This window comes from Loxodonta africana, chromosome 1, assembly GCF_030014295.1.
Source record: "Loxodonta africana isolate mLoxAfr1 chromosome 1, mLoxAfr1.hap2, whole genome shotgun sequence".
NCBI lineage: Eukaryota > Metazoa > Chordata > Mammalia > Proboscidea > Elephantidae > Loxodonta > Loxodonta africana.
Window position 1 is genome coordinate 220,106,895 of NC_087342.1, and position 25,370 is coordinate 220,132,264.

Here is a 25,370-nt window from a genome sequence, read left to right on the forward strand (position 1 = left end):
CACAACAACACACAAACAACCACAGTACAACAACTGACAGATAGGTGGATTAGAATAATCCATATTTTTATTGATGTCGTTTTGGTATGTGAGCAGTTGTGTTTTCTGAGCATTTTATTTAGGATTCTCGCATCTCGTTTAAGTCAAGCCAGCTTTTCTCTCTTTGTACCTTGTCTGGTTTGGTTATCAGGCTTATGCTAGCTTCATAAAACAAATGAGGGAACCTCACTTTTTCTATATCCTGAAAAACATTATATAGTTTAGGAATTATCTAATTCTTGAATTAAGCCATACTTATTGGTTCTTCACCTTTTCTATTTTTGGTTCAGTTTTGATAATTAAATATCACCTTATAAAATTCTTTCCACTGAGATACTAAAATTTATTCACAACAATATTTTTATATAGCATTCTTAATGTTTAAATCTTTAACATGTCTGTGGTATAATAATTCTTCTAATCCTAGTTTTGTTTTTTAATTTAAAACTAGTATTGCCAGGAATCTGCCTGTGAGATAGTTTACACTGCAAAAAACCAAAAAAACCAAACCCACTGCTGCCGAGTCGATTCCAACTCATAGCGACCCTGTTCCTAAATCACATATTTCTGCTTGTCCTATGCTGTGTATATTGTGTTTTTCATCAAGAAGACATAACAGTTATAAGTACATATGCACCTTATCTCAGAACCCCCAAAATATATAAAGCAAACACTGAGTAAATCGAAGGGAGAAATAGGTCTACAATTATAATTGGAGACTTTAATACCCAGCTTTCAATAGTGGATAGAAAACTAGAAAGAAGATCGGTAAGGAAATGGAAGACCTGAACATTACGAGCAACCAGCTAGACCTAACAGACTAACAGACCTACACAGAACACTCCGCCCAACAACAGCACAAGACACACTTCTCCAGGGCACATTAAAAAAAAAAAAAAAGAGACCAGTTGCCATCCAGTCAATTCTGACACATAGCAACCGTATAGGACATGGTAGAACCGCCCCCATAGGGTCTACAAGGCTATGATCTTTATGGAAGAAGAGTACCACATCTTTCTCCCTCAGAGCCACTGGTGAGTTCCAACCACCAACTTTTCTATTTGCAGCCAAGCGGTTTGACCACTGCGCCACCAGGGCTCCTCTCTAGTGCACGTAGAAGATCCATTTTAATAAGCAGACCCAGGTGTTTCTTTTATTATTTTGTCCACTTTTTCTCCTCCTTTCCAATCTCTCGCTCCTTGATTCATCTCCTTTTTTTCTGTATTCCAGATAATCTGTGTTCATCATCTTATAGATACCGTTTGCTACAGCGTTTCAGTTTTTTTTCAGTTTTTATTTTTATTGTGCTTTAAGTGAAAGTTTACAAATCAAGTCAGCCTCATATAAAAATTTATATACACCTTGCTACTTTTTATATACTCCTAGTTGCTCTCCCCCTGATGAGAAAACACACTCCTTTTCTCCATCCTGTATTCCTGTGTCCGTTCAGCCAGCTTCTGTCCCCCTCTGCCTTCTCATCTTCCAGACAGGACATGCCCACATGGTCTCATGTGTCTACTTGAGCCAAGAAGCTTACTCCTCATCAGTATCATTTTCTATCTTATAGTCCAGTCCTATCCCTGTCTGAAGAGTTGGCTTTGGGAATGGTTCCTGTCTTGGGCTAACAGAAGGTCTAGGGACCATGACCTTCGGGGTCCTTCTAGTCTCAGTCAGACTGTTAAGGCTGGTCTTTTTACGAGAACTTGAGGTCTGCATCCCACTGCTCTCCTGCTCCATCAGGGATTCTCTGTTGTGTTCCCTGTCAGGACAGTCATTGGTTGTAGCCGGGCACCATCTAGTTCTTCTGGTCTCAGGCTGATGTCATCTCTGATTCCTGTGGCCTTTATGTCTCTTGTGTCTTTGGTGTTCTTCATTCTCCTTTGGTCCAGGTGGGTTGAGACCAATTGTTGCATCTTAGATGGCTGCTTGCTAGCATTTAAGACCCCAGATGCCACTCACCAAAGTGGGATCCAGAATGTTTTCTTAATAGATTTTATTATGCCACTTGACCTAGATGTCCCCTGAAACCATGGTCCTCAAACCCCCACCACTGCTATGCTGGACTTCGAAGCATTCAGTTTATTCAGGGAACTTCCTTGCCTTTGATTTAGTCCAGTTGTGCTGACCTCTCCTGTATTGTGTACTGTCTTTCCCTTCACCTAAATTAGTTCTTATCTACCATCTAATTAGTGAAAACCCCCCTTCCTCACTCCCTCCCCACTCTCGTAACCATCAAAGAATATTTTCTTCTCTGTTTGAACTATTTCTTGAGTTCTTATAGAGTTGGTCTCCTACAATATTTGTCCTTTTGCAACTGACTAATTTCACTCAGCATAATGCCTTCCAGATTCCCCCATGTTATGAAATGTTTCACGGATTCATCACTGTTCTTTATTGATGCGTAGTATTCCATTGTGTGAATATACCATAATTTATCCGTTCATCCATCGATGGGCACCTTGGTTGCTTCCATCTTTTTGCTATTGTTAGCAGTGCTGCAGTGAACATGGGTGTGCATATATTTATTCATGTAAAAGTTCTTATTTCTCTAGGATATATTCCAAGGAGTAGGATTGCTGGATTGTGTGGTAGTTCTATTTCTAGCTTTTTAAGGAAGCACCAAATCGATTTAGTGTTTCTGATTTTTACTGTTCTTTTTGTTTGATTATAGTCCTGCTGTTGAGTTTCTTATTTCCTTACCATCTTTCCATACCTTATCCATCATTTTTAGTCTTAGCCAATTGTACATAATCTTTTTTTTTTCAGTTTTATCTAGAAAAGAAAATACCTGTTTTCTAATTTTTCTTCTGTTTTCTTACAGTAAACTTATTTCATAATAGGTTCCTACTCTATCTTGAATGTTATGGTTACATGTCTTTGGTGTTCCTTTTAATAGAGAAATTTGAGCCTGTAACATACTGTTTACCTGTAAACTGGGTGGGATTTTTTGTGGAGAGGGGTCTCATCTTACTCTAGTGGGTTCCTATTAGTATCGTTTTAGATATTGGTCTGGGGAGCTGGGTCATATTCCTCTCTCCCAGCCAAATTATCAGTTCAGTTCTGTAGTTTTTTTTTTTTTTTTTTCCATTATAGCTTTGCTTGCCATAAATGCAGTCAGCTATTGCCTTGCTGAGGAGCCCTGGTGGCGCAGTGGTTAAGCACCCCGCTGCTAACCGAAAGGTTGGTGGTTTGAACCCACCAGCCACTCTGCAGGAGAAAGCTGTGGCAATCTGCTTCCATAAAGATAAAAGCCTTGGAAAACTCTATGGGGCAATTCTACTGTGTCCAATAGGGTTGCTATGAGTCAGAATTAACTTGATGGCACTGGGTTTAGTTTTGGGTATTACCTTGCAATGAGGAGTGAAGTTTATTCTAGAATGGTCTGAAGTACTCTGTGGTTCTTTCTTTTTGAAAATAGTAACCAGAAAGACTATGACCCCAAATCGTACCAGAACTTCTACTCCCCAACTTCTTTGCAAAGATGGAAACTGAGAGGAATTATGGGATACAGTCATGGAGAAGAATTCTGGGATACAGTAGCCATGTTGCTTTAGAAAATTGTTCCCATCCTATGGAGCGTTTGTGTTTCTGAGGTTGTGATACTGGGCTTGAGACTGATCGGAGTTGTCCGCCCTCATTCCTCTCCTCTGCTTCACTGCCTCGGTTTCCTGTCTCCTTCCGCTAGTGGAAATTCTTCCTGGCTTCTGGCAAGTCATTGAACTCCTTAGTTTTTAGTGCTCTTGAAAGTTCACGTCTCCTTTGAATTTTCTGAGTATTTCAAGAGAATGTCAGGGATGGGGTGTTGATTGAGATCAGTAATTTTCTAACAGCATATCCTATAAATCTTTTTTTTTTCTTTAATTAAACTCTTATGGTTATTGCAACTATTAGAGACCAGGAGTACAGATATGGCCCTTTCCTAGGAAAGTTCTGGCCTTTTGGTATCTGTTCCTCCTTTTGACAGTTAAAATTAACCCTGATATCCATGTTCCATTTAAGTAAGTGAAAAGTGACATTTAAGTAAAAAAGCAATTTATTTTTTATGTTTCTGTTACAGGTGAAGACTGATGTTGGAAGTCTATGAGTGAAGACATTGGAAAGGCTTCAACTATAAAAGTGAGTTTTGTTTTCTCAGTTTTTGCTACTTGAGTATGAAACATGTTAAAAATGAACACATTTATAATCATAATTTAGGTTCGTTGGGTATTTTGGGGATAAGACTCTATATCTGTAGGTAAAAAAAAAAAAAAAAGTTTCTTGTTTTTAACCGTTTTATAAGACAGAATAACAAATATGGTAACCAAACAATGAAATATGAGAGAAAATGCATACCTCAAAAAACACACAAAGAGAATAAAAATGGCGTCAGAAGCAAACCATGACGTAATACATTTGGAGTTAATTCTTCCCATTGGTCTTCTAGTATTAATCAGTTTTTTAGTCTTTTAGTTAATCTTTAAAATGTTTTTCATTGGTCAGAAACATTCTGTTTGTCCGTTTTAACTTCTTCACTATTTAAAACCTCATTCCAATTTTGTGACGTTGGTACTTGAAAAACCATAATGAATGATAAATTGCAGAGGAAGGGACTATGCTTTTTTCTTAGGTCCAAGCAATTACTTTATTCTGTTTCTTTGCTAAGGAATTTGTCATACTCTGACCACATTATAGACTATTTGTCAAAGCCTGAAATGTTGAACTAACATTACTCAATTACATGTCTGGTATTTACTAGAATGGTAGGAAGATATGAAGAAACTTAGACTAATGAGCGTAGTGGTCTCATTTTATACTTACAAAAGTTTATACTTTCAGTTTTATATCAGATCTTCCTTGTTTTAACCAAAAACAGTAAAAAAAAAAAAAAAAAATTAAAGCGTAAGTAGGACAATAGGTTATAGTTTCACTGCTTTTCATTAGCAAACAAGTAATGCTGTATTGGAGTAGTATTTGATACACTCAAGTATTCTTCTTGGAGTACTTAAAGTTATTACTAAGTTGAATCATTTTTTGATGGAGTAAAGATTACTTTGCTGTGTCAGAGTTCATTAGTGTTTTATTAACTGGGAAAGCAGTGGTTTTTTACCGCAGGTTCTCATTACTGGCAAGAAAGTCTCAGACGTTCTTTTGCCTAACTTAGGACTCGAATGCCGAGTAGGTTAACAATCAAGGTTGTCCAACGTATCCATTAGGCACAGTGCCCAGGGCCCATGACACTCTTAGTGATCCATGAAAATCTTGTAATTTTAATGTCTTTGAAAAGCAGAAGAAAAAAATGAATGTGATGATAATGAAGACATCATAATGAAGCCAGCTTAGCTTAGATTTGTCTTTATACCAGTGCAGTCATAAAATATTTTGAATATTTTTTATGGATGAAGGGGCCCACAAAAGCATAACTCGGCCCTGCCTGGGTCACAGTTGGGCACTCTGTGTATGTGTGTGTTTGTGTGTGTGTGTGTGAAATTCGGTCATTTGAATACTCTTTTTTTTTTTTTTTTATGAAAAAAACCCAGTTGCTGTAGCGTCAACGTTAACCTCTGGTGACCTCATGTGCTTCAGAGTAGGGTTTTCAATGGCTGATTTTTTTGGAAGCAGATCAGCAGGCCTTTCTTCCGAGGTGCTTCTGGGTGGACTCGAACCACCAGCCTTTTGGTTAGCAGCTGTTTGCACCACCTAGGGACTCCTTAAGAAGAGTAGATGTTTCTTTTTTAGCCGTGAATACCATGAATTCATCAACAAGTCTGCTTATCAGAGAGACCCATAGTTAAATCTACAAAGAAAGAAAGGAATTACATATTGTTAGGTGAGAAAACTGGTTATTCATTCTGTTTTCTTCGAATAAAGTAAACATTCTTTCCCTCCAGAGGCTCATTGGTGTTCTGTTTGCTTTGTAATATGATACAGAAAATAAGGAAAGGAGAAGCAGACTTGACCCAGGGTCCTCTGGCTCCAATTTGGACAAGTGTTTTACCTAAGGTGTGTGTTCCATCAGGGCTGTGACTGGTCCTGCCTCCTTGTTGCTGTCAGAGTCTAGAATTTTCTTTCATCTGTAATTGTTCATCTGTACTACTGAGTATATAATGTTTTCAGTTACCTTGACTGATCTGGGTTTTTTTTGTTTGTTTCTGAAGCCATGACTAATTTTGGAGAAAATATTTTTGTTAGTCTTTTAATTTCAGTAGCTATATAAATTGTGGAAACCCTGGTGGCGTAGTGGTTAAGTGCTACAGCTGCTAACCAAAGGGTCAGCAGTTGGAATCCACCAGGCGCTCCTTGGAAACTCTATGGGGCAGTTCTACTCTGCCCTGTAGGGTCGCTATGAGTCGGAATCGACTTGACGGCCCTGGGTTTTGGTTTATATAAATCGTGCTCAAAAAATATCTCCTGAAAGCCACTTGTTGATTTAAGATAAGCATGTTGCATGTCCGAGGAACTTCTTTTTCAAAATAGGTGCCCACTAAAATATGCACTCCCTGAGGGCCAGGATCTCTGTTTGTTTTGTTCACTGAGATATACTCTACAAAAAACCAGACGTACAAGAGAAGTGCAAATGTTTGTTGAAAGAATAAAAGAATGAATGAGCTAATTTCTTCTTTAGAAAAGTCATGTTATACTTCTGAAGTGCACTGAAGGTGAACTATTGAACCTCTATTTCTAAGACTGGTAACTTTATCCAGTACCAGTTAACATCAAACCCACTGCGACTCCTGGCAACCTCTCATATGTCAGAGTAGAACTGTGCTCCGTAGAGTTTTCAGTGGCTGATTTTTTGGAAGTAGATCACCAGGCCTTTCTTCTGAGGTGCCTCTGGGTGGACTCAAACCTCCAAGCTTTCGGTTAGCAGCCAAGCATGTTAATCATTTGCACCACTCAGTGACTCACCGTCATATAGTCTGTCAGGTAGGGTTTGCTGGAGGTATCAGTTGTAACAACTTCTCTTGACATGTTTTATTATCTCAATTTATTTTAAATTACACTAATGCCTAAAAATTTCTGGGCTTGTTTACATAAAAGTATATGGTATATCAATGTAAGATACCAGTCATTTACCCACAGACTGTATAAATAAGGGCGGTCCTCCCTGGGGTAGCAGACCAGTGTATGGTCTGATATCACAAAGCCAGTAGATACCACTTAATCAAATTAAGCTAGGAAAGCAAGAACATTCCCCAGTGGTGGTCCCTTCCCCCTAGCTGGAGAGACAGAAGACTGGGGATATAAACAAAAGGAATTAATTGACCTTAGTTGGTAGACCTTTCGGTTAGCAGCTGAACTCTTAACCACTTCGCCACCAGTGCTCCAGTACTATTAGGTGATCCTAATCTGCAGACATTTTTTGGTGAAAAATCAAAGAAGTACAACCTATTTTGCACAAACTCTTGTTTTATTGACCATGCAAGAACTAGGAATGCATTTTTTTGTTGTTGGTATGATGTGTGTGTACGTGTTATTAGTTGATGTTGAGCTGGCTCCAACTCATGGTGACCCCCACATACAACAGAACAAAATGTTGCCCAGTCCTGCAGCATCTTCACAATCATTACTATGCTCAAGTTCATTGTGGCAGCCACTGTATATATATTTTTTTTATTAACTTTTATTGAGCTTCAAGTGAACGTTTACAGATCAAATCAGACTGTCACATACAAGTTTATACATCTTACTCCGTACTCCCACTTGCTCTCCCCCTAATGATTCAGCCCTTCCAGTCTCTCCTTTCGTGACAATTTTGCCAGCATCCCACTCTCTCTATCCTCCCATCCCCCCTCCAGACATGAGATGCCGACACAATCTCAAGTGTCCACCTGATATAATTAGCTCACTCTTCATCAGCATCTCTCTCCCACCCACTGACCAATTCCTTTCATGTCTGATGAGTTGTCTTCGGGGATGGTTCCTGTCCTGGGCCAACAGAAGATTTGGGGACCGTGACTGCCGGGATTCCTCTAGTCACATCCAGACCATTAAGTATGGTCTTTTTATGAGAATTTGGGGTCTGCATCCCACTGATCTCCTGCTCCCTCAGGGGTTCTCTATTGTGCTCCCTGTGAGGGCAGTCATCGATTGTGGCCGGCCACCAACTAGTTCTTCTGGTCTCAGGATGATGTAGGTCTCTGGTTCATGTGGCCCTCTCTGTCTCTTGGGCACTTAGTTGTCGTGTGACCTTGGTGTTCTTCGTTCTCCTTTGCTCCAGGTGGGTTGAGACCAATTGATGCATCTTAGATGGCCGCTTGTTAGCATTTAAGACCCCAGACGCCACATTTCAAAGTGGGATGCAGAATGTTTTCATAATAGAATTATTTTGCCCACTGTATATTTTGAGTACCTTCAGGTCTAGGGGACTCACCTTTCAGCATTATATCAGAAAATATTCTATAGTGGCCCATAGAGTTTTCATTGGCTAATTTTTGGAAGTTGATTGCCAGGCCTTTCTTCCTAGTCCATCATAGTCTGGAAGCTCCATTGAAACCTGTTCAGCATCACAGCAACACACAAGCCGCCAAAGTATGACAGACTGACAGGTGAGTGGTGGTACTCATATGTACATAACTGTTTCTGAATAAAATTTCCCCGTTTTAGTCTCTGTGCCCTCTTGTCCAGGGTTTACCTACCCCTGTTCTTTGATGAAGGAGCCCTGGTGTAGCAGTGGTTAAAGGGATCAACTGCTAACTGAAGAGTCTACAGTTCAAAACCACCAGCGGCTCCAAGGGAGAAAGATGTGGCAGTCTGCTTCCGTGGAGATTTACAGCCTTGGAAGCCCTATGGGGTTGCTGTGTCAGAATCGACTCAGTGGCAGTGAGTTTGGTGGTTTTTTTTTTCCTTTGGTTTGGTTCTTTGATAAAAGTATCTCAGGGCCGAGCTGCTGCTGGGAGTGTAAAGCTTAGAGCTGCCCGAAGAGCTGGAAGATACCGTTTCTGTGCTCCAAGAGACACACCATGTGCTGGACTATGAGGGCGTCCTGATTTTTACTGTCCTCGCTAGCTTTTTCAGAGACCCCACATTGTAGAGCCAGGTGAGGGCATTGTTGTTAGCTGCCCATACAGCCGGACCCCACTCATGGAGACCCCACACACAACAGAACAAAGTGCTGCCCCGTCTGTTGTGATCCCTAAGATTTTCACTAATTTTCAGTAGAGTCAAGCCTTTCTTCCTGGGCGAGGAGATTATTGTTATTAGGTGCCATTGAGTTGACTTCGACTCATAACAACCCCATGTGACCAAGTAGAATTGTCCCATAGGGTTTTCTTGGCTGTAACCTTTACAGGAGCAGATCGCCAGGTCTTTCTCTTACAGAGCCTCTGGGTGAGTTTGAATCGCTGACCTTTTGGTTAGCAGCTGAGTGCTTAACCATTGCACCACTAGGACTCCTTGGTAAGAAGATGAAACCAAAAACCAAATCCATTGCAGTCGAGTTGATTCCAACTCGTAGCAACCCTATAGGACGGAGTAGAACTGCCCTTTAGGGTTTCCAAGGAGTGGCTGGTAGATTCAAACTGCTGACCTTTTGGTTAGTAGTTGAGCTCTTAACCACTACGCCACCAGGACTCCAGTAAGAAGATAGCAGTATGCTTTTTAGTGGAGATCTCCAAGCTTAAAAATGGTGTTTTCCCCACTAGATTTTTCCATTACAATGTGTAGCAGTACGCTGTGATCCAGGGTGCCTCACGGCCCTGCTACGTGGGCCTGCTCTTCTCTAGAGGCTAAGCACCATTCTCAGGTTTACCCAGTCCTCTCAGAGGCCTGTTTACTGCCCTTCAGGAGCAGTTACACAAGGACCACACGCCAAGCTCCTCTGGCTCCGTGACTGTTTTTGTGGTGCTTCAAAAACATAGTCTTGAAGCTGAAGGCTTTGTGAGATTGGAATGTAGTGGCATCTTATCCTAAGACTCAATACAACAAAGCCATGCTGGTGAGGAAATAGATACCCCTTCTTGTGTCTTGTAGATGACCTTGCTGCCGTGTCCCCAGTGCCCTGTGAGCCTCTTACTTGGGGCTGTGACCTTGCTGCCGTGTCCCCAGTGCCCTGTGAGCCTCTTACTTGGGGCTGGTGGGTTGATTGGAAGGCAGCTAATAGAGTGATCTGCGGCTACAGCATCAATGATTCACATTATGAATAAGTAACTTGCTGTATTGACCTAGACGTTGGTAATGACATAGCCATCGGGCCGCAGTCTTGGCAGAACACTGGAGGGCGTAGACTTAATGCGTTGTGTGAGCTTTCAAAAGTCGCTTAAGTGCGTCCCTCCAGCTTTTTCCTTTGCAGAGCCTCCCGATTATCTCCTGACACAGTGGGGTCATGACAATGATTTTTAAAAATATATAATTAAAGATTAAAAGTGTTATACAGACTAAATACAGTGGTTACAAAAATTCAGCACAAAATGTCAGCGTTCAGAAAGAGGTACGGATTGGACTCTCTCTCCTTCCTATTAAAAACTGCCTACTGGAAGTTTGCATACTCTCAGCTGGTATAGACAGTGGGCACCCCTTGTGCAGGGGAGACTTCCTCATTGTAGACCCTTCGGTTATAGCTGGGGAAGGGTAGGAGGGGGTCTCCAACCACTCTTGAGAGACAAAGGATATCAGTTAAAAAAAAAACAAAACAAAACTTGTTTTCTTATAAAGAGATGACCTTTGGAATGCGGAACTAGTTCCTGTTCCTGGCATTGAGAATTAGGGGATTCTTGGAACAGCATGTCCTCAGCTTTGTGGAATTATGGTGATAGGTTTCTGTCAAAAACAAGGAGGGGGGAAGGGGGCTTCGTGGTTAAGTAAGTCTGGGATTTAAGCAAGGGTAGTCCCTGTTTCTGCAGAGCCTTTACTGTGCTACAGTGAACTGTGTGTCTCCAATCGGAGGTGCTCTAGGCAGGGTTTCCCAAAGTTATTTAAGCACAGAATACCATCTCCTGTCCTTGCCCTACACCCTACCTTCTAATTTTATTAACTTATTATTATTATTATTATTATTATTATTATTATAGTGTTCTGTGGATGAGAGTTTGGTAAATGCAGATTTAAGGTTAAGTACAGAAGAGAGAAGGTCCCTGGGTGGGTGGTGTAAATGGTTTGCACTCAACCGTGGTTCAGACCCACCCAGCAGTGCCATGGAAGAAAGGCCTGGAGATCTGCTTCTGTAAAGATGATAGCCAAGAAAACCCTGTGCAGCACAGTTTTACTCTACCACATGAGATTGCCATGAGCAGGAACCGACTTGACGGCAACAGGTTTGGTTTTGGTTTTATAGAAAGGTAAGTAGCTAGCACAAATATAGACATTGGAGATAGAATCATGGACAGATCGATGGCATAGTTGGGACTTAGGCATGTAGGAGATGCTCAGAGAGAGGGCATTTGGAGAGCAAAGCTCTCTACAGTAGCTCCACACATGGCACCAGGTAACCAGTAATGGAGCCAGCCCTCATGTTGGCTAGTATAGAGAGTTCCTTGCCTTTTGCTCTCCCCTCAGACTGACCTGGAAGTTCCTTGTATACAACTTGTGGGGCATCAGGAAGCATTTAGCTAAGACACTGGCTCAAGGATTGGCAAAGAATGACATTCACTATTTCAAATTCTGCTGGATTCTGATGAGCTCCTTATGCAGTGCATTATCGGAAAAGCGGTAACACATCATTAAAAAAAAAAAAAATTTACATCATTACACAGTATAAATTGGTGTTGATGACAATTGTTTGGTAAAAGTGAACTGTTTCAGGATGGTCATTCTCCGAATGAATGGAATGCCTACTTTGTATAAAGCATGGAGCTAAGTATTGCGAGGGATACAAAGTTAAGGCGACAAGGCTTCTGTCCTTGGAGAGCCTATGAACTAAGTAAGAGAAGGTAGAACATGTCTACAGTTTGCCCTTCTGCAAAGCAGCATGTGACAAAAGCAAAATCAGAAATTTAAAGGACCAAAGGAGTTAGATAAGAAAAGATAAAGCTGACATATTTGTTTACTTGTGAATGTTCTGTGTCTTTGAAATGATTTTCTGTTGGTTAGGTGCAGAGGTACCAATTAAACCCAAATTGTTTTATTGTATTCCAGTCAATATTTTTACTTCTTCTCTGTGTCACTTGTCATTTTCTGAGTGAGCTGTTTTAGAACTTTCATTGTGTTCATGGACTGCCAATTTTTTCTTTTGGTTCTATCTACTTTTTCCTTTATGTATTCCAAGGCTATGTTTTAGACACACGAAGGTTCAAAATTGTTCACTTACTATATAGCTAGATGCCAGGAAATTGTTGTATTTTAAAAGCCAGATAAAGTGTCATATCCCCCTGAGGTATGGGATCATGTTGGAGGATTACTGAAAGTTTTGTGTTTTTAACATCCACAGCTGATGGTGAACCGTGGACACACCTGCCAGGTCTTGCTCAGGGAACATTCTAGTAGGGACTAAAAGGCCGTCTCGTAAAATGTCAAAAGACCCAAATACAATCAATGGTGCCAGATCTGTTTTCAGCAGTGGTAGACAATGAATCCAATGTCTGGAACAGACAGTTATTGTTATATTTGAGAAACTTGTGGAAACATTGAACCAGGTTCACCAAACTTAAGAAATCAGTAGAATGGAATTATCCATCAAGGCCTGAATTCCTGTTGACTGAACTAAAGCCAGTATCAGCTCCCCCTCTTCCTGTCCCCTTTCTCTCTGTCTCACCCCATATCCCAACTATTGCCACTTCAATTGCATTTTCCAGGGTACGCATACTTTTAGAAGCCTGGGCCTTATTGCCTTTCACCGTCATGCCTGTCCTCGGCTATAAGGAGAGCCTGCTCTGGAGGAAAAGTACGTCTGCGATAAAGGCTTTTTATGAGTTAAATAGGGTGTTAATACAAGCATTGTGTTTTAAAATAGAGACAGGGTTGCAATTAATTTTAAGTTCTGTATTAAGTATTTTCTTTTAATATTCTTTGTCCTAAAAAAAAAGTGAGGTCTAGTTTCTTAAACTATTGTAACTTCGTATTTATTCCTTTGATTTCTAGAGTACAGTCATTCAAAGAAAAATGAAACTCAGCCATCTCCTAGGTCCTCATAAATGGGATATTACAGCAACTGGCTTTTAGTCAAACGGTTGCCCCATCATTTCCCTCTGGTTTTCTTTTTTTCCTAAGCCCCATGTCTCCTTTCCAACTGGGTGTTTCGACTGGGAACCTCCCTGTCACTACTAAGGTCACTGAATATTAAATTCACCTCTATGTCATCGTGCTCCTATTTCAGGCCATGAAGCTATTCCTGTGCTGGCTTATGGTTTCAGGGGCCTATTTGGCTTCTCTTTCCCCTCCTCCTTCCCACCTCACCCTGCCCCCAGTATTCAGTTTGTCGCTGAATCTCACTAAATTACCTCACTTTGTGGCTCAGCCTTTCTTTTCCATTTTCATTGCCACCACTTTACTTGAGTAAAGAAAAAAATTAACATTTGAGTGTTTATCAAAGGTACACATTATATCTGCCATCCATCCATCCGTTTGTCATACTTTGGTGGTTTGCGTGTTGCTGTGATGCTGGAAGCTCTGCCGATCGTATTTCAAATCCCAGCCAGATCACCCACGGTAGACAGGCTTCAGCGGTGCTTCCAGTCCAAGACAGACTAGGAAAAAAGATTTGGTGATCTACTTTGAAAATCAGCCAGTCAAAATCTTATGGATCACAACAGGACATTGGCTGAATTGCTTGCTTTGGACACATCATCAGGAGGGACCAATGACTAGAGGATGACATCATGCTTGGTGACGTAGAGGGGCAATGAGGGAGTGGGAGCCCCTCGGTGAGACGGATTGGCACAATAGCCACAAGGAGGGGCTCTGACGTGCCAGTGATCATGGGGATGATGCAGGGCCAGGAAGTGTTTCATTCTGTTGTACATGAGGTTGCCAGGAGTCAGAGTCGACTCAGGGGCAGCTAACAACAACAACACACTGTATGCTTTTTCTCCATTTAATTCTTTCAGCCTTGTGTAGTTATTAACTGGACTTCACGGTGAGAAGACTGAAGCCCCCAGAAACTTATGTAATTTCATAGTCATACAACTAGTAGTTTTTGAAAGAGACTAGGTATAAATAACCAAGTGCCACTCCAAGTCCAGTGTTCCTTCACTGCCGTGAGGTGCCCCTTGCAGCCCAACCCTGGTGCTCACTCCAGTGCCATCCCTCCAGGTCTGAAGGACTGAGTCCTCCTTCTCTGATCCTCCCAGAGTGCTGGGTTGATGCTGTCATGTGTCTGGCCTAAAATTCCCAGTACGTTGTTGCTTGCTCTGTAAAGGCTGTGTGACAGCCAACCTGTTTTCTTTTCATCTTTAAGTCAATTGTACTAGAATAGTATTATTTTGTACCATCTCCCCCAAGCTTATCTGATTTTTTCTACTTCTGGGAAAAGTTAAAGTTGTGTGACTGCCCAGAACTTTCTGTGCCCCTTCCTGGAGAAACAGGGTGAGGGTGGGCTTTGAGGATCAGCAGGAATCATGACTCATTCCTAACTGGGAGACCTTGGGCATGTTATTTAACATCCTCATCTGTAAAATCATGATGATAAACTCACTGCACTTGAGTTGGGAGTGTTAGAGTGCGTATACAGGACCCACCTGAGTGCATGCCTGGCCTTGGCATGCTCTCAAATGGAGCCATACAGCAGCAGCAGTAAAAATATTATCAAAGCTTTATCTGTCCTTTTAAACTCAGTTCAAATTCCTCCTCCTTTTTAAATTACTCCAGCCTGATTTTATCTGCCCCCTCCTTTAAGTTGCTGTATCAGTTAGCCTCTGAACAATTCATGTAGCTGCTTTAATTATGTATTGCCTTTGACCACAGTTGTGGTTTTAAAAATCCTTCTAGAAATGGCTACATAGTTGTTTTTCTTGAGTGTTATTAATGCCTGCTCTCAAGGACCCCAGTCATTGAGGACAGGACTGGATTTTACCCATGCTGCAGAGCCTGGTGCCTCATACGTAACTATTCCTAAACCTTGTTGATTTGAAATGAAGAAATTTCACAGGCTTTCGTAAACAAAATAAGCTGAGTTGGTTTTAAGTACAGAAAGTTCATAGGCTGGTATATAAATTTAGCTGGTTTAGCCCAGATTTCTTTGTTCATCATTCTGAACGTGAAAAGTATTGCAGAGGAAATTTTAAAAACTCTGAGAAATTTTGCCCTCCAGTATTTCTGATAAAACTGTCTTTTAAACCCTGGTTAATCTTCAGGCCTGTCTTTAGGTATGTTTATGTTATTAAAGTAACTCTTAATAGAGGGCAGTGGTGGTTCGGGGGTGGAATTCTCACCTTCCATGCAGGAGACCTAGGTTTGATCCCCAGCCAATGCTCCTAACGTGCAACTACCACCCATCTGTCAGTGGAGGCTTGCGTGTTGCTACGAGGCTGAACAGGCCTCAGTGGAGCTCCCAGAGTAAGACAGACTAGGAAGAAAGGCCTGGCAACCTACTTCTGAAAATCAGCCAGTGAAAGCCCTCTGAATCACGGTGGTCCAATCCTGTTGTACACGAAGTCACCATGAGTTGGGGGTCAACTCTACGGCAGCTGACAACGCCTCTACGTTAGAAAATATTTTCCTTTTTTTCTTAATTGTTATTTTCCAGGCTTACATTTTTTCCTGGGTAGATTTTCATTTTTCTCTCTTGAATCCAGAAAAAAATCCCTCACCCCACCTAGTTTCCCTCAGGAACGTCTGGTGGCGTGGATGGCGCCGTGAAGATATACCTGAGCAGGAGTCATAGAAGATTTTTTTAGAAATAAAAACATGGTGGCACTTTTAAAACTGAAATAATAGTTTTATTGACTATTGGGCTTTTTTGTTTTATTTAATCACCCCATATTCAGGTCTGGTTTTTAAAACTCCATGCTTTATAATTCTAACTGAGGAGGTGAAGTTTAGACTTTATCCCTTCTCCAACATTAATACCCCTCAGGGTTTAAAGCCCCTCATTAAATGATATGGGGATTTAAAAAAAAAAAAAAAACCCATTGCTGTCAAGTCGGTTCCTATTCATGGTAACCCTGTAGGACAGAGGAGAACTGCCCCCTAGGGTTTCCAAGGAGCAGCTGGTGGATATGAACAGCCAGCCTTTTTGGTTAGCAGCTGAGCTCTTAACCACTGTGCCACCAAGGCTCCAATATGGGGATTAAATCCGTTGCTGTCAGGTCCAACTCATAGTGACCCTATCGAACAGAGTAGAACTGCGCTATGGGATTTCCAAGGAGCAGCTGGTGGATTCAAACTGCCAGCCTTTTGGTTAACAGCCATATCACTTAACCACTTTGCCACCAGGGTCCCAATATGGGGATTAAAAACAAAATATGGGGATTAGTGGATGATAAATAGTTTGAAACAAGTCGTGGTCAAGGTTTCACCTGCCAAGATGTGTGTTTCACCCTAAAGTCACATTTACATGCATTTGTACAAAGTGAGTTTCTAAACAAATTCATATCATTAATTTTGACACTGTTTTGCCTATAAAAAGTTATTTGTTGAAAACATATCAAAGGGAAAAAAAAAGAAGCCTTCTTGAGCTGCCAGGCTTGAAGCTGTTCCCTTGTGCTATGGCATGCAGCCCTTTGAAAGAGCCCATTCTTGGGGCAATGCCATTGTTCTCCCTCAGGTCAAGGAAAGGGAGTGAATGGTTTGAAACCAGATTGCCACCTGTGGAAAGGTGCCCTCCTGTGGAATGCAGGAGCTCAGGAGTGGATTCTTTGCCTTGTGCCTTCAGTCTCGCCATTTGTCTGAGTGATGATGCCGATAAAGCCACGGGGGGTGCAGAGGTCCAGGATGCTGTGGTGCTGACCACCACTGGAACCCAGCAAAGTCTGTCTCCCGGCACAAGTGCCTTCTGAAAGGTAAGTATGAAAATTCCAGGTCCATTTTCAAAGAATATTTGTAACATTCAAAACTAGGACTCTGTAATGAAGTAACAAGGCTTCAGCGAGTCAAACCAAGTGCGCACACAGCGTAGGCCACGTGCAGGCCGTCTTTAATTTAAGCCTAGTGGTTCTCCAGAAGTTCATTTGAAGAACATTTGTTGAAGTGTATTTTTTCCTCATTAGACGTACAGCTATTCATGGTGAGTCCTCAGGCAAACAGACCCTATTTAACCCACGCTGTACCTGAGTAATGCAGATGGTTAATGTGCTTGGCTGCTAACCAAAACTTAGAGGTTTGAGTCAACCCGAGACACCTGAGGAGAAATGCCTGGCAATCAACTTCCAAAAGATTACAGCCATTGAAAACCTATAGAGCACAGTTCTACTCTGACACACATGGAGTCTCCATGAGTTGGAATTTACAGCAACTGGTTTATTGGTACCTGAACTATATTCAGGCAACTTGAGGGGCCAGCTCCGATTACCAAATTCTCTCTTAGTGTTCCCATAAATGATTTAAATTCCAATATTTGTGGACAAACCTCATCTCTTAGAGTACTTCTTACAACTAGAGAATGTGGCATAAACATTTTTTATTAAGTCAAGTATCCTGATATTGGGGTTTAGAAATATGGATATTAGCTATAAAACTATAGTAATATCATAGAAATGAGTAACCACGTATGAGAACGATTCAGGAGAGCTTCAACATCTAAGGTATAATAAAAGCACTTTAAGATTTTATAGATTGTCCCAGTTTTAATTTTGAAACTCTTGTGACCTAGGCATCTTTATTTTGTGGTAAGAGCTGAGTTGAAATGCTTTGAAATGAAAAATAAGAAAGGGCCTAGGATCATGAGAGGAGGATGAGGTAAGAATAAGAACAGTGGCCAGTATAACCTCTTGGGCAGGTGGAGGAATTGTGCTCCCAAGGTGAGAATTTACTATTTGTGGATAGTGTTAAGTTGAAGGAGAGAAGAAGAGAGGAATAAGGAATTTTTACCTTTCCCTTCTCCCTTGCAACTCCCAATCTGCCCTGACCATGGTTACCCCGGTATCTTGGACACTATCTTCTATAAAAACATTGATAACCTATGGTTAGATCCTATGTTGGAGGAACGTTATGAGTTAAAGAGCTGTTATAGGCAAGGCTGGGAATCATAGATGCCATTGGAACCTGGAACATATTTTCCTGTAGAAATAAACAACTGTCTTACCAAGAGTCTTTTGGATCAGGGTCCATTTTTAAATTGATTCTGCCAGCACTTATAGAGTTGAGTGAGCCCAAGAAGATAGTAAATTGCCGGGTTCTTGTTCGGATGTAGAGCTTTTTCCTTTGGAACTCAATGACCTGTTCTTCTACTTTGTACACCTATAGACCAGTCTCAACTATGTGTTTCTTAGACACAAAATAAAATTAGAAACCTGTCCATGTTTATGAGTTTTTATGAACATGCTATTTCTTATCTGAGAACCTTTAAACACTTACGAAAATGCTTATGGCCTCATGGGGTCACTGCAGAATATGAAAAACAGATGGTAAGGGGTTTGTTACTTGGCCTGCTGACCTACTGTGAGAGATTGCACGCATTATTTTTCTTCCTCCATGCTTGTTCTTCTGACCATCTTGAAAGACAGCCAAGAAAACTTTTTTCTTCTAATTATTTCCAACTACTTCTGGGAAGTTCATTCAGACCTACAAATAAATCATCCGTGCTTTGGGAGCACCAATTTTAAATATCAAATGTTTATATTTCTGTAGAGAGAGAATTAATTATCTCTCCTCCCACCAGGTTTTAAACTGAAAGGCAAGTTATTTAGTTTTGCTTATTCTTGTGTATTCAACAGTAACTCAGATAGCTTTCCAATGAGTAAGTGCATTAAATAATATGGTCCCTGGATTCAGGAAAATGTGGTTCACAAGTAGAAAATTTGAAGCAAAAGGTAAACATATCGTATCTTACATTTGTAATAAATTAGAAACCCAAGACAAAACTTATATCCTAAAGAACTTTTATTTTAACAGGCGAGTATATGTTCAGGAAGAAAGAACTATCTTAACATTGGAAGTATGTTCACGTTTATTACATCATTTATCTCATGCTCCCCACCCCGCACCCCGTTTTCGTGCTTTCTGGTGCTTTATCAGATAGACCGCGTTCAGCTGTGATAGAAACGCATCCTCAAACTTGCTAAGAAAAAAAGAGATTACATACGTACTCTTGAGGGTGAGTAGCCTTTCAAATTTATTGTGTGACTCAGAAATGGCACCCAAGAGTGAGTTTCTCTCCATCTTTCTGCTCTGCCATTCTCGGTGTTGGCTTCTTCCTCAGGAGGGCTTCCCTAAATGGTCCAAGATGGCTGCCAAACACAAACGGAGTAACAGATTCCCTTGTCTGAATGCACCAGGAGAAAGAGAAATCTCTCCCGAGCCATATAATGGAAGTCCCTTCTTTCAGTCTGATGATACCATTAACATAATGGAGACAAATAACAGTACTAAGGAATGCCATGTGCTTCTTGGCTTAGATTAATCAAGATCCACCTGTACAGCTGGCATGGCGTCAGCTGCTCCTAAACCATGTGACTGAGTACAAGGGTGAGGAGATAGAAAACTCCACAAAACAAGGTTCATTGGTGTTATAGATTGAATTGTATCCCCTATACTTGTAAATTTGATCTGTTTGGAAATAGGGGTTTCCCTTGTTACGTTAATGAGGTCATATCAAAGTAGGGTGGGTCCTAAACCTAATCATTCACAAGTTACAAAAAGAGCAGAATAGACACAGACACACAGGGAGAAGACACCATAAGAAGACAGGTACACACAGTAGATGCGTCTACAAGCCCAGGAGCTCCAAGGATTGCCACAGCTACAAGCTTAAATAGACAAGGAAGGACCTCCCCCTAGAACCATGCCCTGAATTCAGACTTTTGGCTTCCTGAACATTGAGAAAATTGATTTCTGTTCTTTAAAGCCACCCATCTGTGATTTTTTTGTTGTTAACAGCACCACTAGGTTACTAAGAGAGTTGGAAAAAGAGAAGGAGAGAATAGGTGCCGGGCAAGCAGCCAGCAGTGCTCTTTAAAGTGGGCTTGTTGTAGTAAACTACAACTTGATTGTGGCATTCTTTTTATTTTCTAAATAAAACATGGTTCTGAGTATACTCTGCCAATCCTTGGCTCTTATCCCTATGTACTATTGCAGACTGTCCGTCCTTTTATTAGGTTCACCTAGTTGTTTCTTAGTCCCTTGGTGAGGGAAGGGTGTCTCCTGTTATAAACAGCAGTGGTGTTGTCTTCATCTCTGTTCTGAGTTGCTGGGGTCTTCATGACCGGAGATGCCTGCAATCCAGTGACATTGCCATCCAGAATCACTCATGCACCAGAGCCTGCCCTGGGGCAACTGGTGCTTTGTTCTTTAAAGCCTCAATGTGCCAGTTGTTGTTGTGTGTCGTTGAGTCGATTCTGACTCATAGAGACCCTATAAGACATAGCAAGACTGCCCCCATAGGGTTTTTTCCGCTGCAATCTTTGTGGGAGCAGATCACCAGGTCTTTCTCCAGCAGAGTCTCTGGGTGGGTTCAAACTGCCAGCCTTTTTGGTTAGCAACCGAGTACTTAACTGTTGCACCACCATGGTTCCTTCATATGTAGTATACCAGAGCCATACTATATTCTGTGCAGAACTGGGAAAGATGTTTCTAATATCTCAGGGAGTTTTAAGGGAAAATTAACCTGTTAAAAATTCCCTTCTGCTTTCCATTCCTCTCTGTTTAGGACTCAGACACAACCATGGGGACGAGGATGGAGAACAAGTGGCTTAATGATGGAGTGCCAAGAATGGCTTCCACATTCTTGGCATAGACAGCGGGTGGAATAATGAGGTTGTATCCAGGAGGACAGGCCCTGTGGAACTTAGTGCCCAAGTTAAATAGACAGATGTGGGTGATTTGGGAACCTATTTATCCTTATAATGCTATGTCTATGGGGAAATGTGTTCCAGACTTCAAGTCTGGACTCAGAATGATTTAGAGTACAATCTGTGTGCCCATTGCAAGCTACTTAAATAAGTCACAGTCCTTTATGCTTGTATCCCTGCCAGTCAAAATTCCCCTTAGTCCATTTTTTCCTGTGATTCTATGTCCCTAAAAAAGAAAGCTTTAGGTAAAGCAGAACCAGACCTTTTCTTCCTGTCTGAGTCAAGGCTTTAATGATTTAATGTAATAATTACAGGCAGTCCTTGGGTTAGGAACGTCTGTATATACTGATACTTATGAACCAACCCCCATAATGCCTATTATATTAAAAATTCAAGGTACATACAATGGTTCATAACAAGGGCGCTACTTTGCGATACACATCAAAACACTATTATTATTACTGTATTATCTTAAAGACGTTTTAGTGTTTCTTTAATTTTTTTATGCATAGAAGGGTATACTTTATACTATATACTAAAACAAACATTTGGCTAACTGATGTTAGATACGAACCATACCTAACTGTTCCAACCTACATACAAATTTGACGTAAAGTCAGATTTAGAAATGTGAATCTGTCATAATCTGGGGCTGTGTGTGATGTCAGGGCTGGGCTGGACTTTCTTTTTGCTGGACCATTTTTCTCAGTTCCTTCAAGGCACCAGCACAGGTCACTGGGGAAAGGCCCTTGTTGCTCTTAGCTATAACCAAAAACCAAACCAAACCAAACCCACTGCCATCAAGTCGATTCCAACTCAACCCTGTAGGACAGAGTAGAACTGCCCCATAGAGTTTCAAAGGAGTGCCTGGCGGATTTGAACTGCTGACCCCTTGGTTAGCAGCTGTAGCACTGAACCACTACTCCACCAGGGTTTCCCTCAGCTATAAAAAAAAGAGGTGGTAAAACCCCTAGCTGGTTGTGGTTTTGGCATTTGCTCCTTTATTCCTTGTTGCTGTTGTTGTTAGATGCTATCAAGTCATTTCCAACTCATATCGACTCTATGTATGTAACAGAATGGAACACTGCCCGGTCCTGTGCCATCCTCACAATCGTTGCTATGTTTGAGCCCATTGTTGCAGCCACTATGTCAATCCGTCTTGTGGAGGGTCTTCCTCTTTTTCACTGACCCTCTATTTTACCAAGCAAGATGTCCTTTTCCAGGGACTGGTCCCTCCTGATAACATGTCCAAAGTATGTGAGATGCATCTCACCATCCTTAATTCTGCGGAGCATTCTGGCTGTACTTCTTCCAAAATAGATTTGTTCGTTCTTCTGGCAGTCCATGGTATATTCAGCATTCTTCGCCAATACCATAATTCAAAGGCATCAATTCTTCTTCGGTCTTCTATATTCATTGTCCAGCTTTCTCATGCAAATGAGGTGATGGAAAACACCATGGCTTGGGTCAGGTACATTTTCATCCTCAAAGTGACATCTTTACTTTTCAACACTTTAAAGAGATCTTTTGCAGCAGATTTGCCCAATACAATACATCATTTGATTTCTTGACCGCTGCTTTCATGGGTATCGATTGTGGATCCAAGTTAAATGAACCTTATTCCTTAAGGTTTGGCAAACCAGAGAAGTTGGCTGAGGTAATATGGGGTGCCCCATTCTGGAGCTCAAGGAAAAAAAAAAAAAAAAAGCCAGTTCTGTGGAGTTGATTCTGACTCATGGCAACTCCATGCATATGAGAATAGAACTGTGCTCCACTGGATTTTCAATGGCTGATTTTTCGGAAGTTGATCACCAAGCCTTTCTTCCAAGATGCCTCTGGGTAGACTTGAACCTCCAACCTTTTGGTAAGCTATTGAGCACTTTAACCATTTGTACCATCTGAGGACTCCAGAGCTCAGGAAGTAGGGAGAAAAATACAGTGAAAGTCGAAAGAATCTGTGGTGCATGAATGAGGTGCTTCCGAGCCTGTCTCCAATGATAACTGCCTCCCTCCCAACCCACAGGTGGACCATCATCCGGTAGGTGGTCCGATGTCTCTTTCCACATCAGGAGTACCTTTCCTTAAGTAAGAAATCCCTGTTGAATAAAACACTGCAACAGAGATATGTGGTTTTTTCCAGGTCTTCCCTCCATCTTGGCAATACTCTGGGTAAAAGCAGCAAGTTATATAAATGCAACTTGGTAGGTAAAATATAGTGAAAAGGTCAGATGTTCCTCTTTCTGCTGTCCTATCAGGTCGTGGTTGTCTGAAGTAAATCAGCAAGTTTATATTGGAAGATTGCCCAGGGAACAGAGCTTAGGAAGAAGGGTACACTGGCTGTGCTCTCATGGAGCTGGGGTAGATACCAAGATAACATTGGCTTCTGTCTTCAAGTCTCCCTAGGGTCTGGCTCTGCAGCTGCATCTCCTGTCAGTTCCCCACCCTTAGCTTCAGCCATGCTGGCCCATTCATTACTAACTTGAGTCTGTTTGTCATTGTGCCGCAAACATGAAATGCCCTTCTGCACTTGGGGCAGAATCGTGCCTTCCAGATAGCCAGGCAACCTGGTGTCTGTACCACTCTTTCTGCTCGTCTCAGATATATTTAAGTGTTATTTTAGATGTGGAAAAGACCTTATATTGACCTACACCGGAATATCTCATGTTACTGATGAGAAAATTGAGGCCCAGAACAAATTGGTGACATTACCAAATTTGGACAGCAAATTAGTGTGAGACTGACCTGGAACCCACATATCTCGTCTTCTAGCCTAGTACAGTTGCCATGATATCAACTGCATTGGTAAGATGCTTTATTTTCTACACAAAGGGGCCCTCTATAATTTTTTTTCAATGATAAGCAACAGTAAAGATGGAATGTTTTAAACTGATTTGCTAAATTAGCCTGTCTGGAGTCAGGGATGCCAACCATTTAAAAATTAGGCCTGCTTAAACATACATCAGGGCTGACTTTACATCACCTTTCGTGTCTGACTAGGAAGCTCTCAAGTTGCTAGCATCCCCAAAAATGTTACAACATCAGTCTTTTTAAATATTGCACTGCTCTTGTTACTGTTGTTGGTTGCCATCAAGTCGATTCTGACTCTTGACAACCCCACGTATGCAGAGTAGAACTGTACTCCATAGGGTGACTTTTGGAAGCAGATTGCCAGGCCTACCTTCCGGTGTGCCACTGGGTGGGCTCGAACTGTCGACCTTTTGGCTAGTAGTCTAGTGTTTGCACTGCTGTAGACAAATTTAAAAAATTTTTTTCTACATGTGATTTTATGGATAGTCTTTGACAGAAAGTTACACTATAAAAGCGACTTGTTTCTGTCATTTGTTCAGTCAAGTCTTAAATTTCAGCAGACTTGTAAGAGACAGCATTATACTATCTTGATTTGACACTAAGATGGTTTGAGGTAGAATGGACTTATTTGTGACACATGTCTAACATTATAAAGTCTCTTCGAAAAGACCAGTCTGAAGCACAGACTCCAGTGACGACCTCACATGATGTGGTAACTTTCCTTTTGTTACAGAAACCTGGTTTTTCCTATCTGCAACAGATGGTTCCAAACAATGTATTTTATAAATTCAAGCATAAATGTTAACCTGCATTGAGTTGGCATTAAAATTATCTAGGAAAAATATAACATGGTTTTCTTCTGATGGCCTCTGTGCTCCTACGGAACTTTTTGAGAAGCTGAATTCAGAGGCATGGAAAGAAATGAAGTGATGAAAAGCAGAGTTGACCCTTCCTTTAGAATTAAATCCATCAACAATAACAAGCAAAAATACTGTTGTTGGAGAGTGCTACTTGTTCCTTTAAACAATTTCTCAACCACTTTGCTGGCATAAAAGGGCTCGAGATCTCTATTTGTGCGATGGTTGTATAAAGAGAGAGAGCAAAAGTATTTGAAGAGGAACTTGTATATAAGGGTGGCTAAAATACTTACATACAAATAAGTCTTTCCAGGAATATAAAAGTAAAAATTGGTTCTAAAAGTCTAGTTGCTGTGTTTTTAAGCTGGTTGCTATTGTGTGTGAGAGCTTCCCAAGACTTAGGGAAGGCTTCATGTGCCCTTGTATTATTGCTGTTTTTCGGTGCCCGTACGTGGACTTTTTAGAATAAGAACCTCACTGTTATTTGTTCCTGCCAAGAAAAGATAAAAAGCATCCGTGGTCTCTACCTGTAACTTTTACTAAAAACAAATTACTGTGGGAGCCGCAAACAACCAGAGCACCATCTGAACAGAGTGCAGAGGGTTTTGGTTCTTTATGGCCCTTTCACCTATTTTTTAACTCCCTGTCATCCAGTTCCAAGAAAGGAGTTACGGTTTTCTTTGAGAGCCAGCATTCCCCTTTGCAAATCTCTGGATTTCTTGTGAAGTTTTGAGTTCTCCTACAATAAACTTTAATGGTCTGTTTGAGAAATGGTACCCATATTGAGCATATTCTCTATTGGGTATACTGGGATGATTCTTGAGGGCTAAACCCTTCTTGGAGCCTTTGGAACACAGCAGTTTCCATGGGCTCT

The 25,370-nt window shown here is 41.2% G+C and overlaps 1 protein-coding gene across 1 annotated transcript in view; it reads left to right on the forward strand.

Moving 5' to 3' along the window:
• The window catches only part of PLEKHG1 (pleckstrin homology and RhoGEF domain containing G1), a 291,716-nt gene that overhangs the window by 79,761 nt on the left and 186,585 nt on the right, over nt 1-25,370 (forward strand). Inside the window, exon 2 of the mRNA XM_064292170.1 lies at nt 4,097-4,155. The gene's annotated coding sequence lies outside the window, so the exon portion shown is untranslated. The remainder of the gene's footprint in view (nt 1-4,096; nt 4,156-25,370) is intronic.